At 41.8% G+C, this 15,117-nt stretch overlaps 1 long non-coding RNA gene across 3 annotated transcripts; it reads left to right on the top strand.

Annotated features, from left to right (window-relative positions):
- Positions 1 to 1,906: 1,906 nt before the first annotated feature.
- Positions 1,907 to 11,578, top strand: LOC141627378 (uncharacterized). Of its 3 annotated transcripts, none has more exons than XR_012536952.1 (6): positions 1,907 to 2,238; positions 2,714 to 2,765; positions 9,979 to 10,105; positions 10,424 to 10,499; positions 10,604 to 10,688; positions 11,323 to 11,578. It is a non-coding gene; the product is annotated as an uncharacterized LOC141627378 (long non-coding RNA). The 3 variants fall into 3 exon arrangements; XR_012536951.1 differs by having other exon boundaries at positions 1,908 to 2,238; positions 10,026 to 10,105; XR_012536953.1 differs by lacking the exon at positions 9,979 to 10,105 and having other exon boundaries at positions 1,909 to 2,238.
- The last annotated feature ends 3,539 nt before the right edge of the window (positions 11,579 to 15,117 follow it).

Below are 15,117 nucleotides of genomic sequence, written 5' to 3' on the forward strand. Positions count from 1 at the left end.
AATAACTCAAAACCACTAGGGAGTTGGATTACATATGTTCCTTTTGAGACTGCAGCAACTCGTGCTCCATTCCCGACTCGCAGGTCCACATCACCCTTTTCGAGAGGTATGATGTTCTTTAGGTCCTGCAAATTATGACACAGATGAGAACCACAACCAGTATCAAGTACCCAAGTTCCGAAACTTGTATGGTTAATCTCAATCATATGAATATAAGATGACATACCAACAGGAACGACATGGCCTGCTTTGATGTCCTCACGGTACACGGGACAATTCCTCCTCCAATGTCCAGTCTTGTGACAGTGGTGGCACTTAATGTCACCGCCCTTGCTCTTTGCCTTGCCCTGTGAGCCACTAGTCTCACCGGGCCCACTCTTACCGTTTCCTGGCTTCTTAAACTTTGGCTCACCTACAGCTAGGTCGCCATGAGTCTTGCCCTTACCTTTACCCTTATTGAAAATCGTGAGAACATCCTGCTTCACACTCCCAGTCAAATTCATATCCTTCTCGGTCTGTACGAGAAGGGAGTGTAGCTCATGAGGACTCTTTTTCAAGTCATTCATGTAGTAGTTCGCACTGAAAAGGGCAAAACCATCGTGAAGAGAATGAAGCATTCGGTCTATGACAATGCTCTCACTGATTTTACAATCAAGTGCCTCCAACTTCTCGACATTCTCAATCATGTGAAGAATTAGTGGGCTAACCGGTTGGCCCTTCTGGAGTTTTGCATCAAAGAGGCGACAGGTATGCTCATAATTAACGATTCTCGGTGCCTTTGAGAACTCGTTAGTGAGCGTGGTGAAAATCTTGTTTGCACCCTGAGCAATGAAGCGTCTCTGCAAATTAGTTTTCATTGCAAAGATGAGTATGTTCTTTATCGCATCCGCTTCCATAACGAAGTCACTATAAGCGAGTGACTTGTTGACTCCTGCATTGGGGCCTGGGTTGACCGGTATTGGCTCAGTTAAGTACTTGAGCTTACCGTCAGCAATGGCAGCATTCCGTAGTGCCGCCTCCCAGTCCGCAAAGTTGGACCCATCATTCTTCGATCGCGTGGGTGATTCATGTGGTCCATGAAAGCTTTCAGCCAGGACTCGCGATCAAGTGTGGCACTAGGCATTGGGATTGCGTTATTTCCAGCCATTTAGTTGTAACAGTATTATCAAAATAATCGTGTTCTATACTGCGAGAAGAAGAATAAAAATAATAAGCATGTGCATAGTTTATAATTTTAAGTCTAATGAACTAATGTCATAACGCGAAGACTCAAAACATTTATATAATTGACCTTCCTCAAGAATTATATAAATGATCCCAAGACTCAATTATCTGTAAATTGATAAGCTAACCTCTTAGCTAATTCTACCGTTAGAATTCTTGGTCGATAAATTTCTACAAATTCTATCTTTAGACCATCATAATCACGAGAAACTCTTCGGACTATGATGTTGAGGTAAACTAAGTCAACACAACTACTTACCCAACGTAGAAGGGGTCATATTATGCCTACCGACGAAGAAGGGATTCATAGTTGTTTGCCCTTATAAAGACTAATCTCAATTTCCGTTTTAGAGGAAGATCCCATCAACTTAATTTAGATTCATTTTAAGTGAACTAATATCTAGCACGCGAGAATGAATAAACTAAGGTGATGTCTTAATGAATATATGACATCTGTATGTCCATGAAAACTAACATACATTCTATATGAGTCAATTTTCATGCATTTTAGTAGTAGGTGGTTTGGTTTAGGCGGAATATGATGCACACTAGTACAAAAACATTAAATTGCGGCGCCCTATTTGAGGCGTTTTATCTCAAACACAGCAAATAATAACTCAGTTTTTTTATTTTTTTTTCGGAAAACACAAAATTTAAAGCGGCGTTTATCATAAAAACGCCTCACAAATGACATATGAGGCGTTTTGTCTTGAAAACGCAGCAGATAAAATCATCCTAAAATACCTCCCTCATCATTTAGTCAGTCAGTCCTCTTATGCTCTCAATCTCTCATCACCCTAAAAATACCTAATCGCTCAAGACATCCACCGCCACTCGCCCAACACCCTCATCCACTATCCTTTTGCCACTATAATTTTGGTACCAGCGCACTTTTTGATGTAGCCACGGGCCCACGATAGCCACGACGACAAAGGATGCGACAACCACAACACACGATGAGCGTTTGTCGGCGACTCAGCTCTTCCCTTGACATTCTTCAGTCTCTTTTACATGGTATGATATTCAACTTGAATAATTTTAATTTAACTAATTACGGTTTTTGGGTAGTTAGTTTTTCTTATTCGAATTATACAAATTAGATTGTTATGTGATGCTTGGTGTTGTTATTTGAAGTTAAACAAAGCATGGTTTCTGTTGCATTATAAGTATTAGGCTTAAGACAATTAGATTTGATAAATAAGGGTGATGAAATTAGGGGTTTTTACCGATTTTTTGTGTGATGTTTGTATTGTTATCATATTGTAGTCTTTTTTATATTTGTTCTTGATAGCTTAACTAAGAAATGTCTTTTACAGAGTTGTTAGTATGGATATGTTCCTAAATTTGAGATTTAAGTGAATTAACCTTGGAATATACTACACATGTCTCGTCATTAAGCCTATCTGATTATGTTGTATAATACTTGAAGTTTTCTTGACGACATAAACCCAGGCACTTGAATTATCTATAATTCTGTTTCATTTTGCAGAACATAATGTCACTGATGACGGCCTTGGTTTTTGTTTATCTGTCCTATAAAGGTTGGTGTCATAAACTTCATTTCCTAGATGCTTAGTTTGTTCTATTGACCACATATGCTCGTTTGCTTATCTTTTCTTACCAATTGATATCTTTTCTCTACACAACAATATGCTCGTCTGCCTACTTATGATTTGTATTTCGAGTCTCTTAAGCTTAACTTTGTATTGTAGCTGATATACTATGTTTTGATTAGTTTGTACGATGTTCAAATGTTGTTTGTAAAAATGGAAAGATTATTTGGTAGTTGTAGGAAATACTATAGAGTAAGTAGTGCTAAAGGTTAATTTGGTTGCAGAGGATCACTACTTCTGGTCACTTGCCCTTTCAATTCGTCTAAAAGTTACTATTCATAGAAGTTTATTTTCTTATATCCTATTATATCGTTAGTGTTCCGGGTGTAATTCCAGAGCAAGTATAGTTACCACCCGTGGCTTGTTGAATGATGTCTTGAGTTGGATTCTCCCTTGGTCTTAATCGTTCCTCTCGGCCTCTCCGCAACAATGAACAACCGAGGGCTTGGCTTTGAGCCAAGCGTACCCACTCCGACGCCCAAGTCAGTAAACTTAGATGTATAAGTTGTATGCTAATTGGCTAGGAATATATTGTAGAGAGATAAGGAAGATTATACCAGATGAATAGTGTATTTAGGTTAAGTTGTGTATTTTCTGGGATCCTTTCCTCAATGAAGGTTGAGGAGTATTTATAGACTTCACCTTTTGTCACGTAGTGGCCAAGTGGCCAAGTGGCTAGCAGGTGGAAAGACTGATCTACCCCTCGGCCGAGGGACCTATGGCTGGCCGGCGGGCCCTGGTGACTCACCGCCGAGGGGTCTTGGATATGAGTACGCGGGTATGTGTTCCATTGGCAGGTTGTCATGCCGGGACCCAGGTTGGCAGGCCGATGGGCCGCATCGGCTAGGTCGTCTAAGTCGTTGACTTGTTGTGGATATCTTTGACCTTGCTCAATATGTTGACTTGGTCAGCGGTGCAGAATATGCCCCATCAATTTGCCCCCAGCGTAGTCTATGCCGTGGTATGGGCTTCGATGTACGTCTGAGCGTATATTCTGCGCAAGTAGTTTGTAGAAAATTTTCTGCATCGGCTTCTTTTGCTCTGCCTAGTCTCTCTTAGGCCGTACCATATCCCCCCTCCACATGGATGTGTATTGGGCATCCGATGTGGATAAGAAAGGGACGCTGGCCGAGACCGGTCGAGAGGCTAGGTTATTTTTGATTGCCCCACCGGCGCTACTTAGCTTGGTTGATCATGTGGCCGGCGGAGAGCAGATGCTTGGGAATTTGTTGAGGAAGGTGAATAGGCGGAGAGATTTGAATAGGCGTGTTGAAGACGTTTGGTCATTGTTGCGTTGATTGACACAATCGTTGCAACGATTGACATCCCGTGGTTGCATGTCCGACACGTGTCCGCACGCTGATTGGTTGACGCTTCATGGGCTGTTTCTCGATTGGTCCCGCTTCATGGGCTTTTCCTATAAATAGGGCGTTGCCCGTGAAATTGCCCACCAATTTCATTCTTCAAAATTTTCTTCTCTCTAAACTTCCTAGGGTTTCTTTGTCTTCTAATTTCCATAGTTGTTACTCCGGCGAGCGTTTTCTTCAAGGTAAACAAACAAACTTTCCAATTTTTAATTTTGTAAGTTCATTGTAAACATGTCTTCTCGCCTTTAGGGCCTAGTAAGCGGGCCCTAGGTCTCCTTCTCCCGAAGTCGATCCTCGGATTCTGGAGGAATGGGAGGATGATTCTGATGTCGATGATGACGTGGACGATTTTGGTGATGATGCTGAGGAGGCTCGTCCTAATACCGTGAGGCGGTACGTTATGGATCACGGCCTGCTTTGAAGGCACGCGTTGACCGAGTTTGGACCCATAAGTTGGCCAATTGTTCCGGTGAGAAATTTTTCGAGGGCCATTTCTTCTTCGGCAGGGGATACAAGATTGTTATCCCCGAGGAGGGCCGGCCGTCTGTTGCCCTCCACCGGCCACACCGGCGTATATATGCGACATTTGGAGTACGGGCTCCGGTTTCCACTGAATGGGTATGTTGTGGCCATCCTTAAGGCCATGAACGTTGCCGTTGCCCAATTGCACCCGTTGGCTATGAGGACCATAATCGGGTTTGTCTGGCTTTGTCTCTTTACGCTATTAATTGAGTGTCTCTTTTGTTCCCGCCTCGGCTTAGCCGAGGCAGTCTAGAGCGCGTATCTCAATTGTGTTAACGCTTCCAAGGCATTTTGAACGCTCTGCGAGTATCACCTGCGTTGGTCATTGACATCGAGGTGTACGCTTCTTAGCGGTGATTGCCGCTCTTGTCGATGTGTGACAAAGTGTGAGCCAAACATCTGTTTCTTGTTATCGATCGCCGTGGTGTCTACCACTTGGAGTGATCGCGAAGGCGTCAAACCTCTTGGGGTGATCGCCGTGGCGTCTACTACTTGGGGTGACGCGACGGCGCTTTGTTTCTTTATAGAGGCTCGCGTGGCGTCTACCACTTGGAGGATTGCGACGGCGTCAAACCTCTTGGGGTGACTGTCGTGGCGTCTACTACTTGGGGTGACTGCGACGGCGCTTGTTTCTTCATAGAGGCGCCGTGGCGTCTACCACTTGGAGGATTTGCGACGGCGTCAAACCTCTTGGGGTGATTTGCCGTGGCGTCTACTACTTGGGGTGACTGCGACGGCGCTTTGTTTCTTCGTAGAGGCTGCCGTGGCGTCTACCACTTGGAGTGACTGCGACGGCGTCAAACCTCTTGGGGTGACTGCCGTGGCGTCTACTACTTGGGGTGACTGCGACGGCGCTGTTTCTTCATAGAGCGCCGTGGCGTCTACCACTTGGAGTGACTGCGACGGCGTCAAACCTCTTAGGGTGATCGCCGTGGCGTCTACTACTTGGGTGTGCGACGGCGCTGTTTTCTTCGTAGAGCTGCCGCTCTTGTCGGTATGACGGTGTGAGCCGACATGCGCTATCGATAAAGGCTGCCGCTCTTGTCGGCATGACAAGTGTGAGTCGGCGTTTGCTTCCTAGTGACTATGGGAAGAGCGAACATTCGATGGAAGACTTGGATGATTTTTCATTTAGGTAAAAACATGCGTCGGGGTGCCCACAATTTGTTTTGGACACCTCCGCCGCTACATAGATTATTCCCGAGATTACCAGCGTCCTAATGGCCTAGTCGCCCACTAGTTACATCCATGAGGTCGCCCTCTCCCGTTGTAAGGATAGACCTTTCCCTTTTTCGATTTCTTTGCCGCTTTGAGGGATTGCATGTTGCATCCTCCGGCGGCTATCCGGACGTTGACCACCTTGTCATTCTCGTCTTTGGAGACGAGCTTATGCGCTTCCCCCCGGTCCGAGACATACATCGGTGTTAGGGCCCGGATGGACATCACTGCGTCGGCCTCGCTCAGGGTGACTCGGCCTATGAGAACGTTGTAGGCGGACGAGCCGTCGATGACCACGAACTCGGCTAGGACATTTTTAGCCGCGTTCTTTTCGCGAACGTCCTTTGGGAGTCCGATTGATCCCGGTGGTACCGGCCCCAGAGAAGTGTATAGTGGGTTAGTGCGAGGGGGCTCAAGTCCTTGGCTTTCGTGCCGAGGCCGAGGAAGCACTCCCGAACATGATGTTCGTGTACGCGCCTGTGTCAACCAGGCACCTCTTGACCAGGTGGTTGGATATGTCCAAATTGACTACAAGTGGGTCATTTTGTGAGGAGCGATGACTCCTTCGTAGTCCTTCCTTCCGATGGTTATATCGGGGGTGTTGGAAGCGGGGATCGTTGTGTTAGGCACAAAGTTGATGGCCCGATATAGCTCGTTCAGGTGTCGTTTGTGCCCATGAGCGGACCCTCCGTTCTCGTTGCCCCCGATGACAACATGGATCACTCCTATCCGTTCGAAGACGGACTTCTTACCTGTCCTTGCCGGCGTCGTCTTTTGGCCTTTGGCAACGTACTTGCCGAGGCTCCCCTTCCGGATCAGCTCTTCAATGGCATTCTTTAGATGCCGGCGATCGTCGGTTAAATGGCCGGTGTGGCCGTGGTACTCACGATCGGCTCGTGTCACCGTCACTTTTTGGCTTGGGGGTTTCTCCCACTTCGGCCCTCGCTTTTGCTCGGGCAAAGACCTCGGCGGCGATACGACGAGAGGGGTTTTATCACTATACCGCCTCGGTGGTACGTTTCCGAACTCCACCCGGTGCCCGTCGAGTCCTGTCTCCTGGCAGGTTTGTCCGACCGTGACCTATTATTCTCACGGCGTCGTTCATCGGACCGTGACCTATTGTCGTCACGGCGTCTTTCATCCGGATTATCCCCCCGGCGGCTCTTCTTTTCTGAGTGCTCAGCCTCGCTGGGGCCTACCCAAGTCTTGTGGTAGTCCTCCACCTTAATGGCTTGGTCGGCCATCTTCCTGGCGGAGTCTAGTCTTTGGCCGCCGCACTTGATGAGCTCATTTTTTAAGTCCCCTCTCGGGAGACCTTTCATCGCATGGAAGGCGGCCGTTCGCTATTCAAATCCCGAACCCGCCTGAACTTTGGCGTCGAACCTCTTCACATAGCCCGGAGAGTCTCGCCTCCCTCCCGCTTGATAGTCGGGAGGTCCGATGTTCGACGGCCCTCCTCTTATGCGGGAATACCGGGCCAAAATCTTTCTCTCGGTCGCCATACCCGTATATCGATCCGTCGGGAGTCCTTTGTACCGACTTTGTGCCATCCCATGCAAGGTTGTGGGGAAGACACGGCACTGGACCTCATCAGGCCTGTTCCCATACCGACATGTGGGACTCGAAAGCCTCCGCGTGGTCGGATGGGTCGCCCTCTCCTGAGTACGATATGGGTGGCAATTTTAGCTTAGTTGGCACCGGGATTTCTAGGACGTAGTCGCTGAGGGGCTGTCTGACCACGTGTCGAACGGCACGCGGCGATCGGCTCCTCACGTCCCTAGTTCGGCTACTCTCCCCGTGGCGGGAAGGACTTCTTCCCTGACTCTGGCGAGACGGGCTTCTTCTTCTTCGACTCTGATGAGTCGGACTTCTTTCATTTCTCCGGGGCAGGCCTCGTGGCTGCTGCGGTGACGCTGTCCTCCCGCGAGCGCGGTCAGGACTTGTGTCCACCACTTGCATTCTGGGCTCTTCCGGCGTTTTGACAGGGCCAACTTCTTCTAGTGCTCCATTCAAGTCTCTTGGAGTCACATTCTGGGCCCTGGTCTCCTGTGCGGGTTCCGCCGCTCTTGTCGGTGTGACAGTGTGAGCCGACGTACTACCAATGAGGTCTAGAAGTTGCTTTAGTAATGCCACGTCGACCACATGTCCCATGAGGGTGACTTGGTTGGCGGGCAGCGACGCATCTGGTGTTATTGGCATCCCGAACTCCGGTTGGATCACTCCGCCGGTGGAGGGCTGCATGACTCCAGAATTGTTGAAGGTATCATCTGGGTGGAGGGGCTCGTCGGTTACGAACACCTCTTGCTGTTTCGACATTTTCTTAGCTTTTTGGGTGGGTTTTTGTTGTTTTTTTTTTTGTTTGGGAATGAATGTGACTAGCTTCTAGTGTCTTTCCCCACAGACGGCGCCAATTGTTCCGGGTGTAATTCCAGAGCAAGTATAGTTACCACCCGTGGCTTGTTGAATGATGTCTTGAGTTGGATTCTCCCTTGGTCTTAATCGTTCCTCTCGGCCTCTCCTGCAACAATGAACAGGCGAGGGCTTGGCTTTGAGCCAAGCGTACCCACTCCGACGCCCAAGTCAGTAAACTTAGATGTATAAGTTGTATGCTAATTGGCTAGGAATATATTGTAGAGAGATAAGGAAGATTATACCAGATGAATAGTGTATTTAGGTTAAGTTGTGTATTTCTGGATTGGGATCCTTTCCTCAATGAAGGTTGAGGAGTATTTATAGACTTCACCTTTTGTCACGTAGTGGCCAAGTGGCCAAGTGGCTAGCAGGTGGAAAGACTGATCTACCCCTCGGCCGAGGGACCTATAGCTGGCCGGCGGGCCCTGGTGACTCACCGCCGAGGGGTCTTGGATATGAGTACGCGGGTATGTGTTCCGGCTGGCAGGTTGTCATGCCGGGACCAGTTGGCAGCCGATGGGCCGCATCGGCTAGGTCGTCTAAGTCGTTGACTTGCTGTGGATATCTTTGACCTTGCTCAATATGTTGACTTGGTCAGCGGTGCAGAATATGCCCCATCAGTTAGAAATGTAATTACTTTGATTTCCTAGCTGAGCTTCATATTTTGATATTCATAAGGCATGCTTTTGGGTGTTTAATATATACCTTTGAAATTGATGATGATTTTGATCAACCCTACTCATAATCCATGGTTGAAATGTGATTTTGAACTCCCCCGACATGTATTTATAAGGTGGTTGTTATTTTGTTGTTTGATTATCTGTGAGTGCATGTAAGCGTGTATTTCCATATGAATCCAGTACCTTTACTTGTTAGAACCTGATAATTGTATGTTGGTTATTATTTTTTGATGGCAAGTTTTGGAAACCTCTTACCTTGAATATGCTCATATGCTTGAAATGGTTGCAAAGGTATATGTTCATTTTTTAAGCTGGACTCTACCTTTTCTTGTGAATTTCTTTATTCCCATACTTCGAATGTTCATAACATGTTGGATGATCAAGCTTTAATGTGTGGCCACTTTTCGTATAGCTTAGTGTACGGACTTAGTCGCATTTTTTTGAATAATTTGTGAATTGATTAAGTGTAGATTGTATGGATATTCCATGAATGTGACATATTAACTATATGAACTACTAGATAAGAACAATTCTTTATTATATGATTAAGTTTATGTGAATAAGCTCCTTGGTGCTACGGTTGCACCATTAGTACTGGTAAACTAAAATACTCTAAAAAGGGAAATTTCAAGAATTAAAAACGTATAGAACTAATAAATTTGTTATTAGCTACATTAGTTTTTCACTGAATTTGTTATTAGCCAGTTAAAAGGAAAAAAGAGGCCTACTGCCTACATTATTTTGCATACCAAATAGAAGCTAGTGACAATGAATTTTCATTTTGCTAGTTCTCTTTCCTGCAACTCAAACATCAGTGTCGTAAACATGGCATGCTAGAGTAAATTTTTATTTAGAAATGACTCATTTCTTGGTGAAGTACTCCTCAACAATTAGGCTCCTAAGAAACACTCTTATGCTAATTCTTGTTATTGATCCATGTAGTTATGGTTGGAGTATTATCCGTCAACCGGTTAAGTATTTTGACTCAGGTGCATTAGGTGATGGATGTACACAAGAACTAGCTGCTAAATGTCAGTATTGTTCCTGAGAAGTACTCCTCAATAATCAGGTTCAATAAAAGGTTTTGAATTTTACCAAGTTCAATTAATAACCTACTCGAGCAGCTAGTTTGTTACAGTTGTGATGTTATATTCTGTGTCAAAACAATCATCTAAGCAATTTCTTTCTTGCACTAGTTTGATAAGAAAAACAATTCATCGGACATGTATAGTGCCATGATGCTACTTTAGATACTAAATTGACCAAGAATGTAAGCGACGCAATAACGTAATCTCGTATTTTGATTCTCAAGCAAGTTATTGTTTACGTTCTCATAACTTTCGGAGATACTTGGGAGAATTTATAAACTACCTTATATTTTGTGTAGCGCTCTAAAAAGGTACAATTTGTCTGGAGGTCAAGTGAAGGTCAAAGGAAGAGAACCATTAAGGAAATCTGTGAAGGTATGACCTTCGCTATTTGATCACCAAATTGAGAGGGTGGAGTATGGCTTCTTTGACTAATTACATTTTAATATGTCGAATTACATTTTAATATATCTTGCTAGTATCCACAACAAACCGAGAAGGTGGAGTATGGCTTCTTTGTTCGATATATTCAAGGTTTACACAACCGCAAATGACTTAGAGAAGGTATGACATTCATATTTGATGATCACCAAACAATGCTTCATGTTCCCTTTTTTTCCAGTCTCATACTTTAGTCCTTGAATTTAGTTTAATACTTAAGTAACTTGGAAAGTAGGGTTGGATGTTGGTACTGGTTCGTTGAAGTCTAGACCTTGACTTGGATGGTTCAATTGGTGATTTGGTTTAATGCTAGCTATGACCATCCTGCCCTCCTTGGTCTTATACCTAGTTTGCATTGCTATCGATCAATGCTACGGTCGTCGGGCAATTCGTTTGGCCACTTTGTTTGATTGTTAGTATTATTGTTCTCGCACTTAAGAGAGTAAGAAACCTTCTTTTGAAATGTGAGCTACTGATTCTCAGTCACTAGTTTAGTATTCTTTAAGAGGACTCAAGAAACGGAATTTCCGAGCTTGTGAAATGTACTCTTCAATATTCAGTCTTGTTTTTCAACTAGGAGGATATTTTTGTGATGTTAAACTTTCAGTGTGCACCTAATAGGTCTTATACCTGCTTATATTTCAATTTGCTTAATACATATGTTTCCTTGGGGAGGAAATGAATGTTTATTTTATTATATAAGCTTACTTTTCACTTGTGTGGTTCTTCAATTAACATTAGAATGTGTTCCTCTTAGGTTTGGAGCTCAAGGATGGTAGATTCCTACACCGATTGCGAGATTAAAGAAATACGAGATAAATGGGCAACAAACTTCACTAATCATTGTGTTAGTTGAATAATTGTATCTTTTAGACAGTGTTAATTTTTCTTTGAGATGTATTAGGATTTGACTTGTGGAGATTGTTTTAGACAATCGACATTATGCCAACCTTTTGGTATGAACATGTTATTTGGCAGATTATGTGATGAAGGGTCTCTTGACAATCTGTTAATGTTGTGAATGTTGATTATGAAAGTCGGTTTTTATCAATTATATTTAGGTATTGGTTCCTCATGATACATGGGAGTTCTGGCAAATTTTTAGAATCTTATTTTGTAAATAGAACAAAAATAAATTAATAATAATGGATGATACTGGATTTTTTTTTTTAATTATTTAACAAACTATCAGCAACGTATTAACAATAAACGCCTCAGATTATTCCCATATATGAGGCGTTTTAAGTGAAAAAACGCAGCAAATGAGTGACCGCATATGAGGCGTTTTTTTCTCAGAAACGCCGCAAATAACATAAATTTGAGGCGTTTTTTTAGACGCCGCAATTAATTTTCTATTTGCTGCCCCTTCATTTGCTGCTACTCAAAAAACGCCTCAAATGAGCTATATATTGACGCCTTATATTTGTGTTTTTGTACTAGTGGCATAAACTATCATGTGAATGAAAAGCAATAGGAATGAAAACGTAAAAACAATAATAAAGTCCTAGTGTGGCCTATCCTATCAAAATGAACATTAAATAGAAGTTTGGAATCCATCCTTGGACCCGAGAAGCTTATCTCGATGTTCCATCTTGATCCATGTAGCGGGAGTGAGCTCCAATCTTCATCTTTAGTCTTCTTTGAAATTACAATAAATAAATTACATAATAAACCTATTTATTACATTTTAATTTCAAAACCCATAACTAAAGAAAAAATAAAAGGAGATACGAGATCTCATAATTACATAAAAAATTATGTTTCCTTCATTACGAAAACATAATTTGACTAAGGCCACACTAAGTATTACAAATTACAACCGATTGCAAAAATACGTAAATAAATTCATTCAACGATTCATTCAACAAAAATAAAATGCATCAACTAAAAATAAATTAAACATACATGACACAATTCCTTAATTATGTTGATTAATTTTATCCAAACCACCTATTTAAATTAACAAATTAAGTGACAATTCCTCAATTAATCACATTAATTTCAAACTTAATTCATATTAAACTTGTAATATGAATTTAATCCATCAATATTTTAAACTGCTTTAAAATAATTAGGTATCTTTAAATTTTGTGAACCGCTTCACAAAAATTATCATACATTATAAATTTAATGTATAAACAAAATTAGCCAAAACAAAAAAACAAAATCCTTTTTTTTTTCTTTTTGGTCTCATTTTAACAAAAAAAAAAATTTTTTTTTTTTTTTATAATTTCAGCACGGCAAACTAAAAACAGAAAACAGCTTTCCTTATTTTGTACACGGTTTTATCTGTAAAAACAGAAACAAGACAAATTTTTTTTTGTTTTTTTTAAATCTGTCCTCTGTGAACAGTAACCACAAGAAAAAAAAAATCTTTTCTCGGATGCTTTTCAAATCGGCATAAACAAAAACAGCCGCAAAAAACTTTAATCGGTTTTTTAGGAGAAACCGAAAGAAAGGAAAAAAAACAGAAATTATTTATTTTTTTTTTTTAAAAAATATTGTTCATCCGTGAACAGTAACGGAAACGAACAAAAAAAATTTCCACGGCTCAAAAAAATTCCAGTCGATTATATTTTTTCGCAAACCCTGATTATTGTTTACAAACAATTTTATGAGAATCATCAAAATTAAAATTCGTGGCCTTGGCTCTGATACTACTTGTGAGATTTATCTATATGCATCCCTTTATATTTAAGGATTATAACGAATTATAAAGTGATGATAACTAGTCATAAAATAAATTGCATAAACAAAATCGTAAAGGATTAAGAAATACCCTTCGTTCCTAGCTTTTATGGCCTATGAACAATATCGCAATGATATACTCCTATCAGTTATCCCCAAGATGCTCCGAGAAATGCCCCTCAAATTGCTAGAATGAGATCCCCAATTTTCTGTAAATATTAGGGTTTATTTGTGTGATTTTCTGATGAGAGAAAATGATGAGCAAAAATTAGGTTTTGAAAAAAAAAAACCTAACTCTCCTTATAACCGAGTATATGGAGAAATAGGGTTGATTTTCTTTTTCCAAAAATCGGCCCATATGAACCGAAATAATAAGGATTAAAATCCTTATTTTCGGTTATTCCAAAAATGCATAAATGTGTTAAAGATAAATTGTCATCTAGTGAGGATCGAACCCATGACCTCTTGGTTTGAGTACCCTCACTATTACCACTATGACACATTCATCTTGTTGATATTAAATATAACCGATTACATTTAATTACGAATTAACAGATTAATTCGTCCAAACTAACATTACATACATTTAATTAAATATAACTTATTATATTCAATTTACTTAATTGATTAATTCGTCTCAACTAATATTATTTAATCTTCATTAAATAATTGTCTCATCAACACATTGACTAACTGTTTAGTCATATAAGGCCTCAATGTGATTATATTTCTATAACCACATCTCTCAAACACATCCTATAGGTGTGACCTTTAGGGACCAGTTGATCACCGCCATCTGTATGATAATAACGTCAAACTTTCTAGCAAGCCAACCATTATTAGGTAATCGTTAATCAACTGATTAAAATACGAAGTATACCCTTGTGAACCTGTAAGAGATTTACAAATGTTATCACACTAATTTGTGGAGGACACAAGCTCCAACAGTAGAGGACGTTAACATTCAAGTTGAAGACTATCTTGTTGATAATCCGCCAGAGGACGTGCCTAATACTGTTGAGTGTACACCGGTAGATGTTCAAGAAACTCAAATTCCAAAGACTGATGCCTGTTTACCTGAGACAGAGTTGACGGGTACCACTGCTGGCATTCCAATGCCTAATGACACTCAACAGTCCACTCAAATTGGCAGTGAAGCATTTGTGACTACAGAAGAGGAAGTAGTTTAAGTGGTGATGTCTTGTCATACAGACTTGTTGCTTGAGGCAGCGTCTGAGATTGATAATTCTAATAAACAGGATGCTGAGGTTGTGTTGGAGGACAATACTGTTGTTGGTGAGGGTGTCCTAGAGGATAATGGCGTTGAAAGTTTGAATGCTCCTAATATTGGTACAAGTTATTTGCTGCACTCTGCTGCACATGAGGAGCTAATGTTGTCTGTTGTGCCTGAGAATTTCGGATGCAGCTATGATTGTGGTATTGTGGATCCTCAGCTAGTTGTCCTGTCAAAATCAGTGATAATAATGGGACATGTTTTCAACCCAATGCTATCCAAGAGAAAGAGGTTGCAGACTATTGTTTCTTGAATGATCATAATATTTCGCAAACGTAAGACCTCTTTTTTATTTTAAAAAATATTCTGCTTTTTGTTTTAAATATTATTCTGCTTTCTTTTCTTCAACAATATATTTATGTGACTCTTGTTTTTCTCTTTTTTCCTTTTTGAAGTGAGAATCTTGTCACTTGGGCTCTTTAGAGTTACCTGAATCGAGAGGATGTGGAATCCATGGTTCCAAACACAATGATAATGCTTGGAGTTATGGACTGGTGGTCACTCTTTCTTAATGATACTTGTATTAGAGGAAGTCCAAGTCGACTTTTGTTTGGGATTGGTGCAACGGTT

The sequence above is a fragment of the Silene latifolia genome, chromosome Y (assembly GCF_048544455.1).
Source record: "Silene latifolia isolate original U9 population chromosome Y, ASM4854445v1, whole genome shotgun sequence".
NCBI lineage: Eukaryota > Viridiplantae > Streptophyta > Magnoliopsida > Caryophyllales > Caryophyllaceae > Silene > Silene latifolia.